At 44.6% G+C, this 22,964-nt stretch overlaps 1 long non-coding RNA gene across 1 annotated transcript in view; it reads left to right on the top strand.

Annotated features, from left to right (window-relative positions):
- The first annotated feature begins 7,205 nt into the window (after nt 1-7,205).
- LOC135101107 (uncharacterized) overlaps nt 7,206-22,964 on the top strand; it is a 197,833-nt gene continuing 182,074 nt past the window's right edge. Inside the window, exon 1 of the long non-coding RNA XR_010269028.1 lies at nt 7,206-7,262. This is a non-coding gene — a long non-coding RNA (uncharacterized LOC135101107). The remainder of the gene's footprint in view (nt 7,263-22,964) is intronic.

Here is a 22,964-nt window from a genome sequence, read left to right as displayed (position 1 = left end):
TATTTATAAGTGTATACAAAAAAATCATGGATACTTTTATAGTGTACGTCGTTTTATATACACAAAATTTTCGCTTTAGTGTGTGTGTGTGTGTGTGTGTGTGTGTGTGTGTGTGTGTGTGTGTGTGTGTGTGTGTGTGTTTGTGTTACGTCCGCTTCACTTGTTTTTGAGTATTATTCCTAAATCTCTTCCCGTGTCGTCCCTCCTCTCCCGGCCAGCCCATCCGCGTCTGATATATTGTGGGGCTTCATATCATACCTTTTTGTACCTTATCTTCCTGGATTAATAAATTATCCCATATCCTGTCCTCCTGTTCCCCCATCACTCCTACTCCTCCTCTACCTATACCCCTCACCACTTCTACCCCTCCTCCAGTACCCTCCTTTCATTCTTCCCTCCTCAAGTCCTGTCAAGGGGTGGTCGTCCTAGAGTCGTAGGGGCTGACAGGCACGTTGGGAAGGGACTGCAGGACTCTGGGCTTCTTGGGGGTTGCACGAACACTGATAGCCTTAAGAGACGCTGTAAGGCTGGCTTCTCGCGTTACCGAAGCCCATGGTAAGTATGCTAATCTCCCCACGAAGGCCGCGGGTTGACGAGGCGGCCCTGTCCCTTCCCCCGCCAGCCCACCATCCCAGGCCGGCAGCGTCCCTGTCGTCCCCCTTACACAAATCTCCACCGCCGGTAGACTTAATAAGCCACTGAACCACGCGCCCGTCGACCTTACCATCGGTCTCACTAGCCCCCGACGAGCCAGTAACCAAGTAACCCAGATAAGTGGTGAGGAGCCTCGGCACTGCAGCGACGCGGTATCATTCCATGTAAGGTAGATGATTCCGCGCTGCCAGTTATGTTGAAACATCTACCCAGCCAGTGTTGCAACCTGTCAGCCAGCCAGTCTGCCAGTTAGTCAGACCCACAGCCAGCATGTCAGCAAGTCAAGTCTATCAGCTTATCATTTAACTCGTCAGCCAGTTACGTTAATCAAGTCATCCAGCCAGATGCCAGTCAGTGTGTCAGTCAGCCCATCCAGCGAGATATTTAGTAATCAGCCCGTCATTCTGTTAATCCGGCAATTGATAACTAGTCAGACATCCAGTCAAACAGTCCATCCTGTAAGCCAGAACATGAACCAATCAGTCGCCAGTCAGCCAACAAATGAACCAATGAACGACTTAAATCAATCAACCAAGCAAGCAATGAACTAACGATTGTGTCATTCAGTAAAGCAATCAGGCAGATCGTAAGCCATCCATGGTAACCGACAAGTCACCTCAGCCAATCACACAGCCAATGAAACAGGTATCCGCTCCACCAGCCAGTGAGACAGCCAGCCCATCCATTCATGCCCCCAGTGAGTCAAACAGCAAGCTAACCACCAAGCCATCACGCTAGCCACCTAATCAGCAGTCATCCAGTCATTTAGCCACCCAGCCAACCGGTCACTTATACTTATTCAGTCACCCAGCCAACCAGCCAGTCATCCACCCACACAGACAGTCATTCAGCACCACTCTACCAGACAGTTAACCGGCCAGTCATCCACCCATTGAGCCACGCAGCCGGCCAGCCAACCAGCCTAGTCACCTTATACCTGCAATCCCCCTACAAAAGTGAGGGTCGCGGCTCCTCCTAGCAACACGGCCCTGACCGCTCCCCGGCTAGACGTGTCTGGGCAGGAGGGAAGCGGCAGCAGCAGCAGGCGAGCGGGCGGAGGGACGGAGGGAAGGGACAGGAAGAGGAGGACGACAGGCAGGCTCGACTGACCGGGAGGGAGGGAGTGGGAGAGAGGAGAGAGAGGGAGTGAGAGGTGCAATGTTTTTTATTATTGTTATTACACTGGAGTGGCATTGTTATAGGAGTTTGCTGCACGATGTTCCGTGGGGAGAGAGAGAGAGAGAGAGAGAGAGAGAGAGAGAGAAGAGAAAGAGAGAGAGAGAGAGAGAGAGAGAGAGAGAGAGAGAGAGAGAGAGAGAGCAAGAAGTGGCTGGACTGGTTACTTACTTTGTTTACATCCTCCCTTTCATTCCTTTGTTATTACTTACTCTTCGTTGTCTAACTATTTGCTTTCATCACCTCAGGCTTATTTTTTCTCACCCTTTCTTGATATTTATTACATCTGTGTGACTCCCTCTCTCATCCCTGTGTGTGTGTGTGTGTGTGTGTGTGTGTGTGTGTGTGTGTGTGTGTGTGTGTGTGTGTGTGTGTGTGTGTGTGTGTGTGTGTTTGTGTGTGTGTGTGTGTGTTTGTGTGTGTTCACTCAAGCAGCTTAGCATCAGACTGCATTAAACACTTCAGACACTCATTTGAATACTTACCATATGTGTGCATATCAGTAAGCAAATTTAATCTGTAAAATAAAAGTGGGAACTTCATGAATACGAATGCAATTAGAAAAAAAGACTACTGTGTTTGGACAAAGTGATCCGAGTGCAGAAAAAGAACATGAATTAGCAAAGTCACACTTAGTGAATAGGAAAGTAAACTCTTAAGAATAACTGTTAATCTTGGTATAGAAATGTGAGGATTACAGTGTGGCGAGGGAAGGGAGGAGGAGGAGGAGGAGGAGGGAGATTATGAGTGGTGTGTGTTACGCATGAAATGTTTATGAGGTGAAAATTAATAGTGGGAATATTATGGGGCATTGCATTAGTGGTGAAGTGCGCAAATCTTGCGGTGGTTTAGTGTGGGGATTACATTACTGGAGGAGTGTTATCGTGAATGTTGATTACATGTGTGTGTGTGTGTGTGTGTGTGTGTGTGTGTGTGTGTGTGTGTGTGTGTGTGTGTGTGTGTGTGTGTGTGTGTGTGTAGTTATTGTTATTATTTTTACAACAACAACAAATACTACCACTGCTACTACTACTACTACTACTACTACTACTGTTAATGAGAATATTCTTTTAATCATCAGTAGATTCAATGTGAAGTAAATAACATACATTTTGAAATTAAAAGCTGGTGATATTTGCTCAAGTATTAATAAATTATGTTCATGTTTACCGTGATAATATGTGAAGTGGTAAATTTGTAAGAATTACGATATACAACATAGAGTGGTGTGTGTGTGTCTGTCTGTCTGTGTGTGTAAGTTGATCACGACGTACAGTACGTAAGTAAATCCAGGTTTTTTTCCCGCTCATGTTGACTCTCTCTCTCTCTCTCTCTCTCTCTCTCTCTCTCTCTCTCTCTCTCTCTCTCTCTCTCTCTCTCTCTCTCTCTCTCTCTCTCTCTCTCTCTCTCTCTCCCTCCCTCTCTTTCCCTCTCTCTCTCCCTCTCCCTCTCTTTCCTTCCCTTCCTCCTTGACCTCTTCTCCCATTTCCTTCTCAGTCTTCTCCTCTCCCCTCTTTCTCTGTTCCACCACGTCCCTCCATCTGCCTCCCACATCAGTGCCCCGGCGTACCCTGGTCACGTCTTCGCCGGGATAAAGATGAGTGGGAAAGAAACAATTGGCGAAGACTGGGTGAGTGAGGGTGAGGTATGGCTGGGGGCTCATACCCTTGCTGGGCTGGGGCGGGGCGGGACGAGGGACGGGGTGATAGCTGGGGTGAGGGGAGGTGTTGGTGCTGGATGGGGGAAAGGTTATGTGCAGGATTGGAGCAGGACTGGGTTCGCTGAGAGAAGATAGGTTGGCGGGGCGTGGTGGTGTAGGTTGAATAACTCTGCCTTGGATGGGGTAAGTGAGTAAGGGAGGGAGTTGGAGTGGAAGTGGAGGGTTGTGGAAACGTAGTAGAGGGTGGAAGGTTTGAGATTGTTTGCGATGGAGGACTTAAGTGGTTTCAGTAAGTAGATGAGGTGCAGTGATGTGGACCGGATAGGAAGGGGTGTGAGGTGTGAAACTTAGAACTGGGTTAGTTAAGTGAAAAGTTAGGCGAGCAAAGCACTAGGATGGTGGGACGTGATGAAATTATGTTGGGAGGGGTGAGACAGAGCAAGACAGGATTGAGTCGAGATAGAAAATAAAAAAAATAGGGCAGAAAGGTATGACGAGGCTTAATAAGGCGATGCGAAGTGTTCATGGAGTGTAGTAGAGCAGGATAGAGCGGAATAGGGCGGGACGGGACGGAGTAGGACGAAGGATACATTATTTCCATTCCTAGTTTATTTTTCTTGATCTTTTTAGTCAGTTTTCATATATCAGTTCAGAAAGATATTAATATTTCAGCGAGTTTCGTGATTCCGTCTAAGCTGTGAAGGATCAGTAGAAACGGATTTAGCTTGTCGTTTTTTTCCTGCTGTCGCCGTTATGCTGTATCACTGTCACATTCAGAAACCTCAGGATAGCCGTGCCTCCCTCACAGGATGAAATGACGCCTTGGAGAGGTATGAGATCCGAAAAAAATAAAAAAAAATAAATAAATAAAAAAAAACCGTCTTGTTTAGATTTTCCCGCTGTTTCGTGTCCAAAAACAGCTTGAGAAGATCAACGTCGACATAACCACATTCACTTTCGACATTTTCATGTGATATTGCGTGACTGGGTGACGTTTTATTGCTTGCCAATTTCTAGAGTTTTTAAACGTTACACTATAAACTAAGATTTTGTCTCTTCTTCATTCACACTTTTTGAATGCACTCAATTTTTTTTTTTTTTTTTTCCTTTTTACGTTTCCCTCTGCTAGCAATGTTCCCCTTCTCCCTCGTCTCCCCAAGCCCCGCGCTGCCCCGTCATCATGACAGTAAAAGGCGTGGCGTCACCACCTTCACTCTCGCCACACAAGTTCAGGGGCTGTTTTTCTCGCGGACTCAATCCTTTTTCCAGTTCCTCTAGTTTCCCGCCAGCCTGCACAGTTCCCCATTTTATTTCCCCTTTCTTGATTTCCTGTATTCTGTCCCCTTGTAAGCTCCACCCTTTTCCAACAACACTTTTTTTTTTTTTTTTTCTCGCGCGCTTCCCTTCCTCTGTACTCCATCCTCACCCTCTCTCTCTTTTTTTTTTTCCTTTTTTTTTTTTCTGGCTGTGTCTCCCGCCGTGCAACTGTCAGGTGTTCGAGGTGAAATCTGTATCTGGAGGCGGAGTGACAGCGCCTGCGGGAGACAGTGCTCGGCTGTACCCGGCGTCCGGCTTATCGGTGTGTGTGTGTGTGTGTGTGTGTGTGTGTGTGTGTGTGTGTGTGTGTGTGTGTGTGTGTGTGTGTGGCCTTGTGTTTTTGCAAGTGCCAGATTAACCCATATAGCTTTTGCTCCCGACCTTCCTTCCCCCACTAACGGGTTATCAGGTAATTTGTTTTCATTTGTGTCTTTATTTTCTCCACCTAAGGTATCCACTTGTGTTTATACCTGTTCAGCGTGTAAGCTGGTGATGAAACACCGACAAGTCAAGGAAATCAGTAAAATACATCACACACACACACACACACACACACACACACACACACACACACACACACACACAGTCTTCTGAGTCCCAACAAGATAATTTTTTCACTCCTTTTCCACTACAACTCATGTTCGTCAGCGGCTCTAGCGAGGCTGCCACTGCTAAAGACCAGAGGAAGCAAATACGACGTGAACAAGTCCCGAGTCTTCCCGGATGCGAGGTATTCCGCACTGGCACTCGCCTTGGCCTATGGGTAACGGAGTGTGTGTGTGTGTGTGTGTGTGTGTGTGTGTGTGTGTGTGTGTGTGTGTGTGTGTGTGTGTGTGTGTCCCGCTGGCCTTGGGCGGGTGTGGGGTGAAGGGGTGGGGAGGGCCAGCCCGCTGCGTGCCCCTGACCGCGGCCTCTCTCCCTCCCTACCTCTCTTCCCCACCTCTTCCAGTCAGCATTTTACCTTACAAGGCATGAAGGTTTGCGAGGCGCCAGTCGTGAGGCAGGTTTTGCTGCGGAGTCTATGGATATGACTATTTTTTTTTATTCTTTTTTCCTTCGTCCTTCTTTTTTTCTGGTTCATTTACTTCGATGTCCCCTGAACGATACGCATTTATTCCCTGTTACGCGGCACGGAAGCGGGGAAAATAAAAGCTTAACCAAAGAATACAATAAGTGATACCGTTGATCTTTTTATATATTAACTTGTATTTTCTCTTTTTTTTAGGACGGACTAACATAACGTTACTAATAATAACAGGGTTCAGAACGATAAAAAGTAGTCTAGTATAATGATAACTGTTCTGGTTATGGTAATGATAACAGAGTTAATGTTAGTAATAAAAATAATAAAACTTTTAATGCAGTCATATAATATATCATAACGTTCCTTTTGGCATTACCTATTATATTACCTTTGTTTATATATACTCAAGGACTAATGGAAAGAAATGATCGTGCATGCAGATTGTGTGTGTGTGTGTGTGTGTGTGTGTGTGTGTGTGTGTGTGTGTGTGTGTGTGTGTGTGTGTGTGTGTGCGTGTGGCAGCAGGAGTGGCTCGCCTTGGGTTGGGTGGATCATGACAAGTGGAGGCGGGTGGAGGGGTGGATGGGTGGGTGGAAGGACTGCTTTGCGGATCCTGTGGAGGCGTGTAGGCGTGCAGGAGGGCGTGGGTGGTTGTGCTAAGGGCGTAGATATTGGGTAAGGGCAACCCGTGCCGCGCGTGGGCCGTGGGCGTGGTCGAGGTGGGTGACGTGGGCGGGAAGGGGGAGGTGGGCGGCACTGGGCGCAGGTTGATGACTGTAATTACCGCTTTTTATTGCTTCCGTGTTGCCTCACTAATGTTGGAATATACAAATTATCACCATCCGTGGGTAGCTTTCACCCCTACACTGCTGCCGCCGCTGCCATGTCACCACTGCTATGCTACCATCACTACACCATCGTCACCATTAATGCCATTGTTGCTATTATTACACCACCACTACTACCACCACTAGGTTTCTATGTCGTCACTGCCACCACCATTACAACATCATGAGTGTAACCACTACTGCCATCACTACTATACTGTTATGCCACCATTACATTACCATCACCACTATTTAGCTACCACTTCCACCGCTACCATTATCACTGACGTTAAACTGAAATCACCATTGCCATCACGAACACCATCACTAGAGCCACGTTTCCGTATCAGTTGCTCTACCATAGCCACGATTACTACCATATCCATCGTCGTAGCATCACCACTACCAAACCAAACCATCGCACCATTTTACGCCACCGTGATAAGAAGTCATGCATAACTGTGTCATGTAATTTCCACACATTATTAAGGAAACAACCTGAGGCGAGCCCTAAAACTTCTTGCTGTAATTTGCATGTTCGTTCCCGCCCCAGTGACCTCGCCGCCGCCGCCGCCGCCGCTCACCTGCCGAGGGAGGAGACCAGGTGAGTGTGAGTGGGTGTTCCGTGTTTAGTTTTGACACGCTAATGCTTCCCGTTTCTTACTTTTGTTCTTCTTCCCTCACGTAACGATGCTCAGAAAGGTAAGGTTAAGTTTCTTCCGCGTATCGCCGGCTTGTTTTGTCCTGCATCTTATTTCTGGGTCTTTTATTTTTTTACCTCTTTTCCTCTTTTTTATGTCTTTTATTTCTTTTTAAGCTTTCTAAAACCATTATCCTGTTTTATTATGCAGTTAAACTTACTATGCTGTTTTTTTTTATGTTAATTCGTTTGTATATGACCTTTGAATTTCTCAAGGAAAACTTATTTATTATCCTTATTTCTCTCTACGCATCTGTTAAATTAATCGATATTCAGTTCTTTCTGTAATACACATATTCAGAGAGAGAGAGAGAGAGAGAGAGAGAGAGAGAGAGAGAGAGAGAGAGAGAGAGAGAGAGACAACTGTGCGACACAAGAAAACAAAAGCATGGCTGAGTTAAGCGGACCCCTCCTCATCCCCATTATGCCTCTCTCCCTCTCCCTCTCTCTCTCTCTCTCTCTCAGTTCCCTCCCTCTTTCCCTCCTTCCCTCACTCCCTCACTGCCTCAACCTCCAATCCAATATGCATTCAATCCAGAAATACATCAGCGGGCAGATAGGGCGAGGTATAACCGGGGAGAGATGAAGCACAGACATGGAGAAAAGGTTGCAGACTCCTATTCGTTCATCCCTCTCACTCCTCCCTCTCTATCTGTCTTTCTCCCAGTCCCTCTCTCTCCCTCTCTCTTTCTCTTTCCTTCCCAGCCGCTCCCCTGCAATCCTTCCATTTCAAACTGTGTCAGTGGTAAATCTCCTCAGTTACCCTGCGCTGCCTCAACTGTTCTGGGACTTTGGCTGGAACGGCTTGACTTGCAGGAAGCTTCGTGGGTCCTCAATGTGTGTGTGTGTGTGTGTGTGTGTGGGTGTGGGTGGGTGTCAGGGGAGTGAAAATTATAGAGCAGTACGTCGTGTTTTATTGAAAAGTAGCACGGTCGTCTCTCTCTCTCTCTCTCTCTCTCTCTCTCTCTCTCTCTCTCTCTCTCTCTCTCTCTCTCTCTCTCTCTCTCTCTCTCTCTCTCTCTCTCTCTCTCTCTCTCTCTCTCTCTCTCTCTCTCTCTCTCTCTCTCTCTCTCTCTCTCTCGTGATCGATGGAGTGGACGTGCAGTTGACATCGAGATCAAATATGCTAAAAAGTTTTGTGCTTCTCGTTGGACTCTGAGGGTTTTGCTTCCTGGTGGTGGTGGTGGTGGTGGTGGTGGTGGTGGTGGAGGAGGTGAAAATTGTATTGGTCGTCTTTGTTTTGGTGTTAATGTAAAATTTTCAGTAATGATACTGGTGCTACTGGTGGACTTGTGGTAGTAGTAGTAGTAGTAGTAGTAGTAGTAGTAGTAGTAGTAGTAGTAGTAGTAGTAGTAGTAATTTCCATGATAGGATGGTGGTGACAATTGCATCGATAGTTTTAGTATCTGCAGTTGTTTTTTAGGTGGTGATGAAGACCGCACCTATTTTTTGTGAGAATAATGGTAGTAGTTATGGTAGTGATGGCAGAGAACCTTATTGCGGTAGTGGTGGTTATGGTACAGGTTGTAGTGATGGTAGTAATGGGAATGGTAACGGCAGTGATATGCATGACAGGAATGGTAGAGGTCATACCAACCGTTACCTTCTCATTCCCTTCTTTACTCATTGCTGTAATTTCATACTTCTACTAATTTTTATTGTTAGCATATGTTTACTCATTATTTTACTTTGCCTGCCTCACCTCATCATCACCCAGCTCGCTGAAATGTTTAAATAATTACACAAGGATGTACTGTGCAATGCCTTCCTGCTTCCTGCCTTTGATCTTGCTTCCTGCCTTTGAATCTTTTACATTTAGACATTTTTCCTCTAATCATACAAATTTTTAAACATTTTGTAATATAGTCTCTCAAGTGGATCTGTAGCCTAGAAAACACATAATTAACCTGAAATTTTCTCTCTTTTTCTTCTGTTTGTCCAATTAAGCAATTTTCCTACAGTGCTCTGAATGTTAATGCCCAGAATGACAAATAACAATGAAACTTGTTATTACGTACGTCTTGGTAATTTCACTGAGTACATATACAGTAACTTGGAGAACGAAGATACTTTAAATCCTTTTGATGTGTTATTTTATCTTAGTAGCCCTTGATAATTTCACTGAGCAAAAATATAACTAGAAGTACGAAAATAAACCGCATAATTCCTTTTGTTTTCAGTTGTGTTCTTTGGAATTGTACTCTAATCTAATCTAATCTAAGCATGGGAGAGAAGTCATTGCAGTTACCCCCTTCACTGCTATGGTCTTTCTTTCAACATTGATAGTAATGTAAAGAAAAAGTTGGCATAGATACATAAAGAAAAAAGAGAAGCAGAGAGTTAATTTTGTCCCTTTAGGCCACAACTATTCAAAAGGCTGTAACACATGAGTAAAAATGCAAAAAAGTCAGTGACGGATAAAGAAAATATTTATCTAGCAGTAAATGGGATAAAAAAAATCATAAAAAAAACAAACTATAACAGTAAATATAGTAACTTACTTGCGCATCATTTAGTCGTAAACACAAAATACACACAAAAAGCGCAGCGTCAGAATACCGCGGCTGAAACATCTGAGAAGAAAGAAAAAATAAATAAATAAAGGAAAATGGTCGAATTAACATCAACTGGGATTAAAAAGAATCGAAATCAACTATGTGAGGTAACTCGGTTCGGGAAGTGAAGTGCATTTTAACACCTCATTAAGGCGAGTTAGGATCAAGGCAGCTTAAAGGATTTGGTTGGGTTCCTCCCTTCCCACGTACCCCTCCCTTCTTTCCCTCTTTCATCTCTCTCTCTCTCTCTCTCTCTCTCTCTCTCTCTCTCTCTCTCTCTCTCTCTCTCTCTCTCTCTCTCTCTGATCGTTGCCTTCAAGAACACGATATCTTAATTATTTGGATGCAAGATTACTAGTTATTGGATGCTTACGTCTCTCTCTCTCTCTCTCTCTCTCTCTCTCTCTCTCTCTCTCTCTCTCTCTCTCTCTCTCTCTCTCTCTCTCTCTCTCTCTCTCTCTCTCTCTCTCTCTTTGCAATTCTCTTTTTTTTTTCTTTTTCCTTTTTCGCATTGCTTCCGATCTTCATTTTTAACCTTATCTTGTATTCCGCCGTGCCTTTCTCTCTTCCGTATCTCCTTTCTCTGCATTCTCCTCCCTGCTGCGTTGTCTTTTCTCCTTCTGTGTTTTCTTTCATCCTTGTGTCTCATCTAGTTTCATTCGAGTCGGTCGTCCCTCCCTCCTATATTTTTTTTCCTCCTTCTCTGACTTCTCTTCGATTTTCCTTTGTTTCTTCCTCTTTCTCTTTCGGTACGTCTCTTCTTTTGACTTTTCCTCCCTTCATTTCCTTCTTTTCTTTTCCGCCGAACTACCCAGCGTCCTTCCAACCCACTCCTGATTCTCTTACATCCCCTTGCCTTTTATCCTTTCGCTTCCCTCCTCCTCCTCCTCCTCCTCCTCCTCCTCCTCCTCCTCCTCCTCCTCCTCATGTTCTTGCTCTTCCTTCTCTGACTTAATTTTTTCTTCTATCTTTCTTGATTCACCCGGGGCCAGTCCATTGCCGGGAACCCTGTGTGGAAGTCGGACATTCCTCCTAAAACTGGACTATTTTTTCTCTATTATTTTTATCTCTCTCTATCTCACTCTCCTCCTCCTCCTCCTCCTCCAGTCCAGATTGCCGAACCTGTGGCAATTAATGGCGATCCAAAATAATCCTGAGATTCTCCACGAGTGTTCGATTTCTTAGATTTTTTTCTTCGATGGAGCAGTTTGGACGTGAGAGAGAGAGAGAGAGAGAGAGAGAGAGAGAGAGAGAGAGAGAGAGAGAGAGAGAGAGAGAGAGAGAGAGAGAGAGAGTATTATATTTCAAGTACCTAACAACCGAATCACTCCCTCACATCCTAATTAGGACGCACCAATTTCCATATTTAGCTACATCGAATTTGCTTCCTTTTATGACTTATATCTGCATTCGTAAACAATATTTTTTTTTCTGATCAGAACTTTTTTCAAGTGCCACAGAGACAATAAGTGAAATTGTCATGAGTATTTTTCCCCATTGACGATTGGCAATACCTTTTAAACTACAACCAGTGTCGTTAAAACATGCTAGAGATCCCCAGTCATTTCCTCTATGAGTTTGTTACAAGCTGTCGAGATAAGGCGCCGAAGTCCTTGAGTGTACGGTCCTGAAAGCACTATGTACCGATTCCTTCCCTTCTTGTGCTGCCGTGACTTCAGACATTCGACCAAGCGTAATGAAATGAGCCTCACTGGTCGCTAATCTTCACCATTTCATTTTGATAAAACAATGGAGCCTCTAATTAAATGTTTTGAATATCCTGAAAATAATATGTATTAGATCCTTCCTTTATTATGCTGTCATAATCTCAACACCCAACCTAATGTAAAGAAACGAACCTTATACTCGTATATCGCTAGCCTGCACCATTTGATACTGATGGCAGTGGATCCTCTTAGATGTCTCAATACAAATGCTTGTGTATTTATTATTTGCTGTTGTGATTTTTTTTTTTACTATATGAAATTATTTTTTAAAGCCACAAAATATATGCATTATCATAACAGTTATTCTCTCTTGACACGGGTTGAAAATTAAACGTGATGCTTATAATGATGATGATGATGATGATAATAATAATAATAATGATAATAATATTAATATTAATAATAATAATAATAATAATAATAATAATAATAATAATAATAATAATAATAATAAGCATAAAACAAACAAAGAGCATCATTAGAATTAAAACACACCTTAAAAAACGAGCGAAATTGAAATCCTGGATTATTTTTTTTTCCCAGCAATACCCAGGCAACACTCACGAGGGAGGCTGATTGAGCAAATTTATTCCCTGTGTTTCATTAATTTTTTCCTATTACGAATATGGCGTCCCGTGATGCCTCTTGGAACAGCCATTACGTGTGTGTGTGTATGTGTGTGTGTGTGTGTATGTGTGTGTGTGTGTGTGTGTGTGTGTGTGTGTGTGTGTGTGTGTGTGTGTGTGTGTGTGTGTGTGTGTGTGTGTGTGTGTGTGTGTGTGTCTGCTTCTGTGTGTGTGTGTGTGTGTGTGTGTGTGTGTGTGTGTGTGTGTGTGTGTATGTTTATCTAGTTATAGTATACAACTCTTGATCTAAACACACGTGGTCTTGTTTCCGTGTGTGTGTGTGTGTGTGTGTGTGTGTGTGTGTGTGTGTGTGTGTGTGTGTGTGTGTGTGTGTGTGTGTGTGTGTGTGTGTTTATCTATCTAGTTATAGTATACAACTCTTGATTTAAACACACGTGGTCTTGTTTCCATGTGTGTGTGTGTGTGTGTGTGTGTGTGTGTGTGTGTGTGTGTGTGTGTGTGTGTGTGTGTGTGTGTGTGTGTGTGTGTGTGTGTGCTTGTGTGCAATCTTGAGGTGGCACAGTATTGATCGGCGCACCGCCAGTGCCGCTCTCCGCTGGCCTAATCTTTTTTACGACCGCCGCCAAATTAAGCATCCTAGCATTTTAATTAAACTCCACGAGCCGTCGCTGGCCGCTGGTTCGACCATAAAAAAAAAAAAAATACACATATATAATACACTTTTAATCTGCCAAAATGGAAGGAAACTTTTCCCCTCGCGAAATTCAAAGGTGTCGCTAATGAAGAGTGTTTGTATTTTATCGCCATAAACGCGGACTCGTATTGATGCATTAATGATTTATTTAGAACATATATTTCATTCATTTATTTATTTACTTTTTTTTATCTACATTGACTCACAGTGATTTGGTGGTTTCATTTGTGATTCCCATATTTACGCTACAGTAAATTGGAAGTGCCCGCTAAAGGCTCCCATTTATTTCCCGCAAAACATCAAAGAATATTTTTTCTTTCAGAGCGGGGACGTGCTTACTTGCGAAATTCATTGTGAAATTGAATCTGTTATGGTTTTTGCCATTTGTGTTTGTGTGTGTGTGTGTGTGTGTGTGTGTGTGTGTGTGTGTGTGTGTGTGTGTGTGAGAGAGAGAGAGAGAGAGAGAGAGAGAGAGAGGAGAGAGAGAGAGAGAGAGAGAGAGAGAGAGAGAGAGAGAGAGAGAGAATAGTAAACAAGTAAATAGATAAATCACTCAGTAAATAAACAAATAAGCAAAAGAAACAAGTCATCTACATCGTTAAATTATAATAAAATAATCATAGATCGTTATCAATTTCTAGTTATCTTACACACACACACACACACACACACACACACACACACACACACACACACACACACACACACACACACACAGTTCAGCAAGATGGGAATAGAGTCGGCGGAGAACAAGGAGCGTTAGAGGAGAGAGGTAAAAATGCGAGGCGGAACAGAGAACCCAAAGCACTTAGGTACATTTGATGCGTGAATACATGCAGCCGGCAGGAGAGAGAGAGAGAGAGAGAGAGAGAGAGAGAGAGAGAGAGAGAGAGAGAGAGAGAGAGAGAGAGAGAGAGAGAGAGAGAGAGAGAGAGAGAATATATACATCAAATAACTATTAATTTCGACTAAAACAGCAAATTAATTCTAATTTTCGGCATATAATAGAAACATATAATAGAAATAAACACAACCTCTTACCACATATTGTGTATTTTTGCATTTTCTTTTTCGTGGTAAAGGAGGTACTTCATTAGAGTAGAATAATTAAGGTGCACGTGATATTATCTTCCATTAGGTGACCCTCTTTCCGAGCCGCAGTTCACATCCTTATAAACAGGAAGCAGAATGGAGCTCCGGGATGGTTCTTCCTACTGGCTTGCGTGTACTGCTGATGAACCGCTGAAAACAAGTAACTATTACCTTCATCATACCTTGGAATACTGGTGCTTGTCGGAGGGAAGGAGGGACACGGGGAAAGGTAGGGAGGATGAGCTGGACGAAGGAGAAGAAGGGAGGGAAGGACTGGGTGTCGATTGAAAGGAAGGGGTGATAGGATGAAGCAAACGAAGCAGGGAGTGAAGGAGGGAGGGACTGAATGAAGGGAACGATAAAATGGATTGCTTGTTGATGGGAGGGAAGAAAGGACAGGGGAAATGGAAGAAAGGAAGAAATTGTATGGAGGAATGAAGTGAAGGACTGTTTGTCTATGGAAGAAGGGAAGAAGGGACAGGATGAAGGGAAGGAAGATAGAAGTCAGATAGGAAAAGAAGGGAGGGATTTTAGGAGGGACAGGATGAAGGGATGGAAGAAGGGAATCAGGGAAGAAACGAAGGGAGGGTTGGAAGGAGGGACGTGGTGGCTGAGTGTGGGCGCCCCTTGCATGAGGTCTTCAAGGTCCTCACGCCCACCTTCATGCCACAATTACGAACGTCATGATCACCGCGGGTGGTGTGGCCCTGCCCTCCACCGTCCCCCGCTGCCCCCCGCTCTGCACCACCTGCCACCTTCGTCCACACTCCCCATGATCCACACACCACCCTCCCCTCCCCAACGCCCACGCTACCCATGGCTCCCACGGCCACATACTTGTTCCCTCGCCCACACAACCCACGGGACCCCACCACCTGATTGCCCTCCGACCCCCTCCTATGTCCCCCACTCCTGGCCTCCTGCTGCCGCCCACACTAGTCACACTCCAATCATCTCCCGCCTACGTCTCTCTCCCTGCCTCCCATTCGCACTAACTACCTCCCCTCTACCCCACATCCTCCTCTCCTCCCTTCACATGTCTCTTTGTCCTCTTCTACCTGTTCCCTTCTCTCCTACTTTATCTCTATACTTTCTTCCTTTCTTCTCTATCATTCCCGTCACCCTTCCTCTCAGCTTCTCTCCTCTTTTCGTAATATCCTTGACCGTTCGTTTCGTTTTTGTCGTTTTCTCCTTCTTCTTCCTCCTTCTTTCGCTGTGAGTATTTTGAGGGATGCTGGGAGGCAGGGAGAAATAGGAGAAAGAAAATCTCTACGGACCAGGAGAACTGTTTACGAGGAGGGCGTCTCTGAATTTACATTTTACTAATTGGAAGAGAGCAGCATCTTTTCCCAAGTCGACGAAAGTTTTCCTGGATTCCCTCCAACTCTAGTACTCTCCCTGTGCGGTACTAGGGGAGGGAATTGGGATATTACAGTTCGGAAAGGCTTGCAAGGCGGACGAAAACAACCCGGTATCGCAAGCAAGCAAGCAAGAAAGCGGCAAGATGTCTTTTTTTTTTTCTCTCCGGTATCTCGTATGTAAATGAAGGGTAAAAACTCGTTCACACTGAGCTGGTCTTGTCGCCTCTGCCTCCGGAGGTGCCTCGTCGCTGCTGGCGGTGCATGTGTTCACGTTAATCGGCATCAGATCAGCGGAGCAAACAGCAAAACCTGAGCGTGAGATAGGTTTCTAGCCTCAGAACATATACCACCACCTTGCTGAACCCTCCCTCTCTCCATTCTCTCTCTCTCTCTCTCTCTCTCTCTCTCTCTCTCTCTCTCTCTCTCTCTCTCTCTCTCTCTCTCTCTCTCTCTCTCTCTCTCTGTTCTCCCTCCCAGTCTCTCTCTCTCTCTTCCCCCCCTCTCTCTCCCTCCTTTATTTCATCTACTTAACCTTCCTTCCTTACCTCGTGTTCCTCTTTCCCCTTTCCCTCGAGGTGATCGTATAATTCCCGGCCAACAGACAGCCATAGTAATGCTTATGTGCACTGCCGTCTCGTCTTGAAAGTAAACAGAGGTATCACTGACTTCTAATTGTTTCCTGTTAGTTCTGGTTAATTATAGCTGCTTTGTGAGTCTGATCTGCAAGAGAGAGAGAGAGAGAGAGAGAGAGAGAGAGAGAGGAGAGAGAGAGAGAGAGAGAGAGAGAGAGAGAGAGAAAGGGGAGAGCGGTGAGAGGGAAGGTCAAGGGAATGGGAGGCATGAGTGAATTATTAAAGGATGAGAGGGAGAGGGAGAGTGTGAGAGGGTGAAAGTAAGTCAGGTATATGGTAGGGATCAAGGAGAATGAGTCAGGAGGGAGGGAAGGATCAGAGAGAGAGAGAGACAGAAAGAGAGAGAGAGAGACAGAGGAAGAGAGCGAGGAGGGGGAGTAGGTGAGAGATAAGAAACGTATACAATGAATAAAGGAGGGAGCGAGGAAAGTGAGAGAGGGAGTGGAATGGAACTCGCAGAAGAGGCCTTAGAAGGCAGAGTCAAAGAGAATTGGTAAAGAAGGAAAAACGGAGATAGTGCGATAAATAAAAATCACTACTTCTACTACTACTATTACTACTACTACTACTATAATAATAATTCTTCAACAACTACCACTACCATTAATACTACCCTCACCACGACCACCACTACCACTGCCACTGCTATAATTATGATGTCGTGCAGAGGTAACAAACATAACGTTCATCGGGACGCCCAATTATTCCCTACGGGTGAACGCCTTGTCGGTAATCTTGATGTAGAAGCCAAGGCCATGAGAATACGAGATCTACTCTCCTCAGGGTGTGGGGCGTTGCAGGGGCGTGGCTGTGGATTCCTGCTCTCCTTACTGTGCCCTTTTCATCATTGCTTCTATACTGTACTGTTAACTGACTATGAAACTGCTTATTTGACGTTTACAGGAAATGAGTCCAGTGTTTTGTAATGGCATGGTTCTGTTTGTTTTAGATTGATTATATTAAATATTTGTATTAGAATATCCATGTACTTTATTGTGCTTTTTTTTCCTTGCTTCTCTTGTACTGTTAACTGATTATGAATACCTTACGTGGCGTATACAGGAAATAAGATCACTATTATGTTTATGATATGTTTCTGCTCATCTTAAATTCATTTGACACTCCGCTAGTATTAGAATATCCATTTACATGTAATTTCCTGTGCCTTTTTTTCGTTGCTCCTGCTTTATTGTTAACTGATTATGGAATTATTTATGTGGAGTGTACAGGAAATGAGTCCACTTTCTTCTTTGGCTTGTCTCTGTTTAAGTTGATTAGACAAACTTGTCGTATTTGAATATCCTTCTACAGGAGCCACCCACTTTCCTGTCCTGTCTCTTCCGGTAGTAGTTAGTGTAGGATAGATATACAAATTGTTTAGTAAGGAACTCCAGGTCTGTTGTTGCTTGTATTTTGTTTTCTTGTGTATGTATATTTAATTTATTGTTTGGAAGTGGCGCATTAAGTGGACTTTTTTTTCTGTCTCTTTATTTATTTATTTTATTGATCCATTTTATTTATTTATTTACTTTTTCCTTTCTTTCTTTCTTTATTTTCTTTCTTTTTTTTTAGGGGGTGTGTCCTTGGCCAGACTCCTTGACAAGTATAAAAATGAACCAATAAATAAAGATGATAAAAAACAACGTATTATTCTTTTTTCATCTCACTTCTTTGTTTTCGGCTCAATGTAATAGCCTGGATCTCCTTGCTTTTAATTTTTATTACCGACAGCAGATTAACATACCTATCTGGTTCTATTAGTGTAAGGTGCCTGTCAATACAACTGTGTAGGTAATGAAAACTGCCGGGAACATAAGTGAGAAGCAACTTTTTTATTCATTATCTTGTTTTGTTGCTATGATTTTATAACGAGAATATTCTTTGTGTAATTATTTGTTTATGATATACGAAGGTGCCCTCTCTCTCTCTCTCTCTCTCTCTCTCTCTCTCTCTCTCTCTCTCTCTCTCTCTCTCTCTCTCTCTCTCTCTCTCTCTCTCTCTCTCTCATCCATTCCTTCACACTCATAATCTCGGACCCTCCACCACTTAACCACACTCCCTCCACTCAACTCGCACCGTTCGTTCCCTCCACCTACTCCACTGCTACCTCCTTAATACTCCCTTCACTTTCGTTATCACTCCTCCTCCCACATGCTTCCTTTAACCGTTCTTCCACTCTCACTCTTATTCCATCCTCTGTATCCTTCTACACCTAACTCCTTACCCTGAAATCCCCTTCCACCCTCGTGATTTCCTTAGTTCCACGTCCTTCTCCACGTTCAGGACTATTTTTCCTTCCACTCCACGTTCGTGTGTCTTCCACCCTCACGCCTACGTACGCTCCCTCCTCACCTAGCTTCGTGGAACCAGCGGCGGGTGGAAACAGGTTTATCTACGAAGTTTAATGCCTCGTAAAACCTCATCATAAATTTCTCAGCAGATGTAAAATTTGGAACTCATCACTGCCTCCCTCTCCGTTTTTTTTTTTTTCCTCCCTCCTACTCCTAATGTTCCTGCCCTCCTCCTCCTCCTCTTTTTTTTTTTTTCCTTCTTCTCGTGCCTTTTTTCCTCCTCGCTACCTCTAAACAAAATTAGCTGAGGCTTATCACCCCAAAGTATAAGTCACGGAAAAGTGTCACCTGTCTGGACCTCAAAGCCTCCAGGGAACTCCTCGCTGGCGACGAAATTACTAAATCAGGCCTAAGATGTTGTTTTTTACGTAACGCAAGGAGACAGACAGAGAGAGAGAGAGAGAGAGAGAGAGAGAGGAGAGAGAGAGAGAGAGAGAGAGAGAGAGAGAGAGAGAGATAAACACAGACACAGACAGGTACCGAGACAAAGATGAGGCTAGAGGTGGAAGTGTCTTCAGGTGGGGCGAGGCAACGCTGGCTGGCGGTAGGGGTTGGTTGGGGTTGAGGTCGAGTGGGAGGGAGGGAGGGAGGGAGGGAGGGGAAGTGGGGCCTCGTGGGCGGTGGAGCGAGAACCTCACCCAGGGTACGTTGGGGAGAGGAGGGGCGCGACCCGAGCGTGTCCGTCTGCCGGCACAAATACAGAGATGAATGGAGGAGCAGCAAGGGGAGGGAGGAGGAGGAGGAGGAGTGGAAGGAGCTGGAAGAGGAATAGGAGAAGGGGAACAAGGAATAGCATGAGAATGAGTAAGAGGAGGAGATGATAAGGAGGAGGAGGAAGAGGAGGGAGATTTTTTGCGCCACCTACCTACTACCTCACTCTATCTCGAGCGTCCCTTGTGCTGTATGTAAACAAGGCAGTATAAAGTGGGATCCCCGTACCTATTCCTCTCCTTCTCTCCTTCTCTCCTATCCTTCTCTTCCTTTCCGTTCTCTTCTTTGCGTCGGCGGGAACCCCATCTTGTTTTGTTACCTGGCCACATAAACTCTAATGACCACTTCCTCCCATACTGGATGCCCCAAAGACGCTTTTCAATGCCCCCGACAGCAATGATCGGTACTCACCCGCTCCCCGAATGACTTGTCAGGTCCTGCGCCTCAGCTATTTTACAGCATCGTAACGGTGATCCCAGTAGCGCTGTAAAATCCCGTAAAGCTAAAGGAAGTAGGATTATGAATAGTAAAACCTCTGTTAGAGCGAAGCAGGAGAGGGAGAGGGAGAAAGAGAGAAAAAAAGTCGAACAAACACAGAAGGAACGTTCCGGCGCACCCAGAGTGTAGAGTCACTGAGGTGGTGGTGGTAGTGGTGGTGGTGGTTAGAGGGTCGGACTTACGTGGGTGAACTCCTGAGCGCGTCCCTCGATACCATCTTGACGAGAAACACCCACTCGAGGAGGAGGCGAAGATACACCTCTGCCTGCGTGGCTCATTCACTCGCTGGCTGCCTCGCTGCTTCGCTCAGTCGTCGGGGAAGCGCATCGAAGTGATAAAGTGTGACCTTGGGAAGATTCGTACCTGCTTGACCTTGATTATGACTTTGGGAATGAGTCTTTTGTACGGCGGTGGCGGGCATTATACGCTCGGGTGGCGGCCTTGACCTTGACGCCGTCCATTGCCTCGTATTTTAGCTCTTCTAGTGCTTTTCTAACCAACCAAACATAGTTATTACACGTGTTGCCGCCGCCTGCTGCCTGGGAGGTGCATTTTAATTGAACCTACAGCGAGGAAGAGAGGAGAGAAAAGTATTGATACACACTTAACATTCATGATATTCAACAGCCACGCATAATCGACCACGGCATTAGATTCTTGTCCACATTCAGAATACATACAAGTGCACACCCGGTTCCCTCTCGCCCCTCCTTCGCTCCCCTTCGCACCCTCTTTGCTGCCTGCCCAGGCACACACTTCGCCATGTACACGTAGTAGGTTATTCCAGACAGTTGACCGGAGCTTTTGTGGAATCAAGTGAGATTTTTTTGTTTTTGATACGCAACGAATGGAAAATGATAATGAGGAGGAAGTGCGCCTTGTCGGAGCGCAATTAATTAAAAGGTAGAGTGTCATGTAGCAGTTTAGCGCTAAGCCGCCGGGACGTGTGTTTACCTGACGGGAACGACGCCAGCCGCAGCCACCCGCCAAAAACAGCCTACGCGTAAACAAAAACATGTCCCCACGGTTACGAGGGATAAGATTAGGAAAAAAAAAAACATACGACGTGATTGAAGTTTCTAAGATAAATATATTAAACACATTGAGAATATTATATTAGAGAGATCAGATGAATATAAAAAAAATAATGGAACAAATCATATGATAAAAGAGAGAGGGAAAAAAAAAGGGTTTATTACAAGAACAACATTGCAAAAGAAAACAATATCTAGGAACAACGAATAAAACAAATATATACATTGTTCTTTACGATCTACATAAAAACACACACACACACACACACACACACACACACACACACACACACACACACACACACACACACACACACACACACACACAGCTGAAAAGCACGTCTGGCCTATTAGACGAGATAAGAACAACACCAACAACAGCAGCAGCAGCAGACGTCGACATAAAAAAAAAAAAAAAAAAAAAACAACTAACGCTTTAGGCTAAAACCTCTCCGCCTGCGCTAGACAAAAGCTTGACATTCCTGCTGTAGGCGTTGTAACACCACCACCACCACCACCATCACTACCACCTGCCTTTTCCCCCTTCCTCTTCCTCTCTTCCTGTTCTCCTCCCCCATTCCTCCCCAAGGTCTTCCACCCACCTCTCGCCCTGCTCCTCCCTCCGTTACCCCAAACTTCCCCCTTTAGCACCCCGTATCCTGTTGGGGGAGCGGCTGTGTAAGAGGAGGCGAGAGAGGAAGAGAGAGATGGGAGGGGTGATTAGTAGAGACAGACTGAAGGATAGAAGGTAGAAAGTAATAAAAGGAAGTAAGGGCGGAAGGAACGGAAAGTAAACTGGTGGTCACTTACGTGTATCACTAACCCCAGCTTGTGTTTACTCTTCACCAGCTCATAATTAACTGTAATAACCATCTATAAATTAACGCCATCGAACAATTTGTTGCTGACACACCTGACCTTTCATTAAGCCACAGGTGAAAAAAAGTGAGAGAGAGGGGAGGGGGGATATTAGATTTGTCTACTGAATTAGTGAGATACGACACTAAGGCTTGGGATTAAAAAGTAGATTGATTGTTTTTTTTTTCTTCAACCCTTTGGCTTTTATTGGGAGAATGATGTGTTACTCTATTTGGATAACGTAAACGATTTTACTGAGCAGAAGTGAGAGCTGAGCTGAGTGAATTGTGTTCATTGTTTTTATCACCAGTGGCGTCTTTCTAAACTAAATCCAAAACAAGCAACACACCAATAAATTTAAGAGAAATAACAAAGCAGTTAAATGTAACAGGTAACATAAGAACATAAGGGAAGCTGCAAGAAACCAAAAGACCTACACGTGACGGTCCTTGTAGAGAAAAAAAAAAAAATGCTTGGAGAGTAAACACGGAGTAGATATAAGAGAGATTATCCCCACTTGACTGACCACTAATGATAACTGGACGAGTATTTAAAACTATTAGTTTGGTTGGATTCGTGTGTGTGTGTGTGTGTGTGTGTGTGTGTGTGTGTTGTGAGGTGGTGAGGTGTCATTCTGGCGCCTTTAAGTGGATGGAGTCTTGGTTCTGGGAAGTGAAGTGTGGATGGCATGTGTGTGTGTGTAGGGGGGGAGTGAGAAGCGTTGGGGTTTGAATGTCTGTTATATTCTCTCTCTCTCTCTCTCTCTCTCTCTCTCTCTCTCTCTCTCTCTCTCCTCTCTCTCTCTCTCTCTCTCTCTCTCTCTCTCTCTCTCTCTCTCTCTCTCTCTCTCCATGATTGTGTTCCTTGCCTAAAGTTTTTTTTTTTTTGCGAAGGTTGACGGAACGTTAACTAATAAAAAAGCAAGACAAGGCGTGTACCCGCGGCCGTGTTTGACTTTTTCGCTTATTCATCATCCAAGGCAAACAGTCATCAAGCTTGAGCTCATATTCAAACAGGAGGGGAAAAATATGAGTGAAGGAGAGTATATTCAAACAAGACATTGAGTGTGTGCGTGTTTGTGTGCGTGTGTGTGTGTGTGTGTGTGTGTGTGTGTAGGAGGGAGGGGTGGTGCGTGCCTCCCTCAGATCCCTAACCACCACTTTGCTTTGCCGTAATAGATTTTTTATATCCTATTTTAAAACGAGACTAGTTGTTCGATGTGTTTTATTTTTGTTCCCTTTCTGTATTACCTATTTACAATAATGAGTCTAAACCATCAGTGTCATACTAGCATAACTTGTGTCTATATCAGTACCAGACACACTTACCTTGATTTACTTTAGTTTACTGTCCTGTCTAAACCACCAGGGGCATACGGGACTGACTTGTGCCTATATCAGGACTGGACACACTCACCTCCATTTAATTCTACTATGAGGCTGCAGCTTTTAACGCAGGTGGGTGGGTGTGCCTGGGCTATGCTGCGGCTTAGCATTCATCACCCGA

Source organism: Scylla paramamosain, chromosome 6 (assembly GCF_035594125.1).
Source record: "Scylla paramamosain isolate STU-SP2022 chromosome 6, ASM3559412v1, whole genome shotgun sequence".
In the NCBI taxonomy this organism is placed as follows: domain Eukaryota; kingdom Metazoa; phylum Arthropoda; class Malacostraca; order Decapoda; family Portunidae; genus Scylla; species Scylla paramamosain.
Note: the sequence above shows the minus strand (reverse complement) of the source record. Positions and strands in the feature narration are given on the sequence as shown.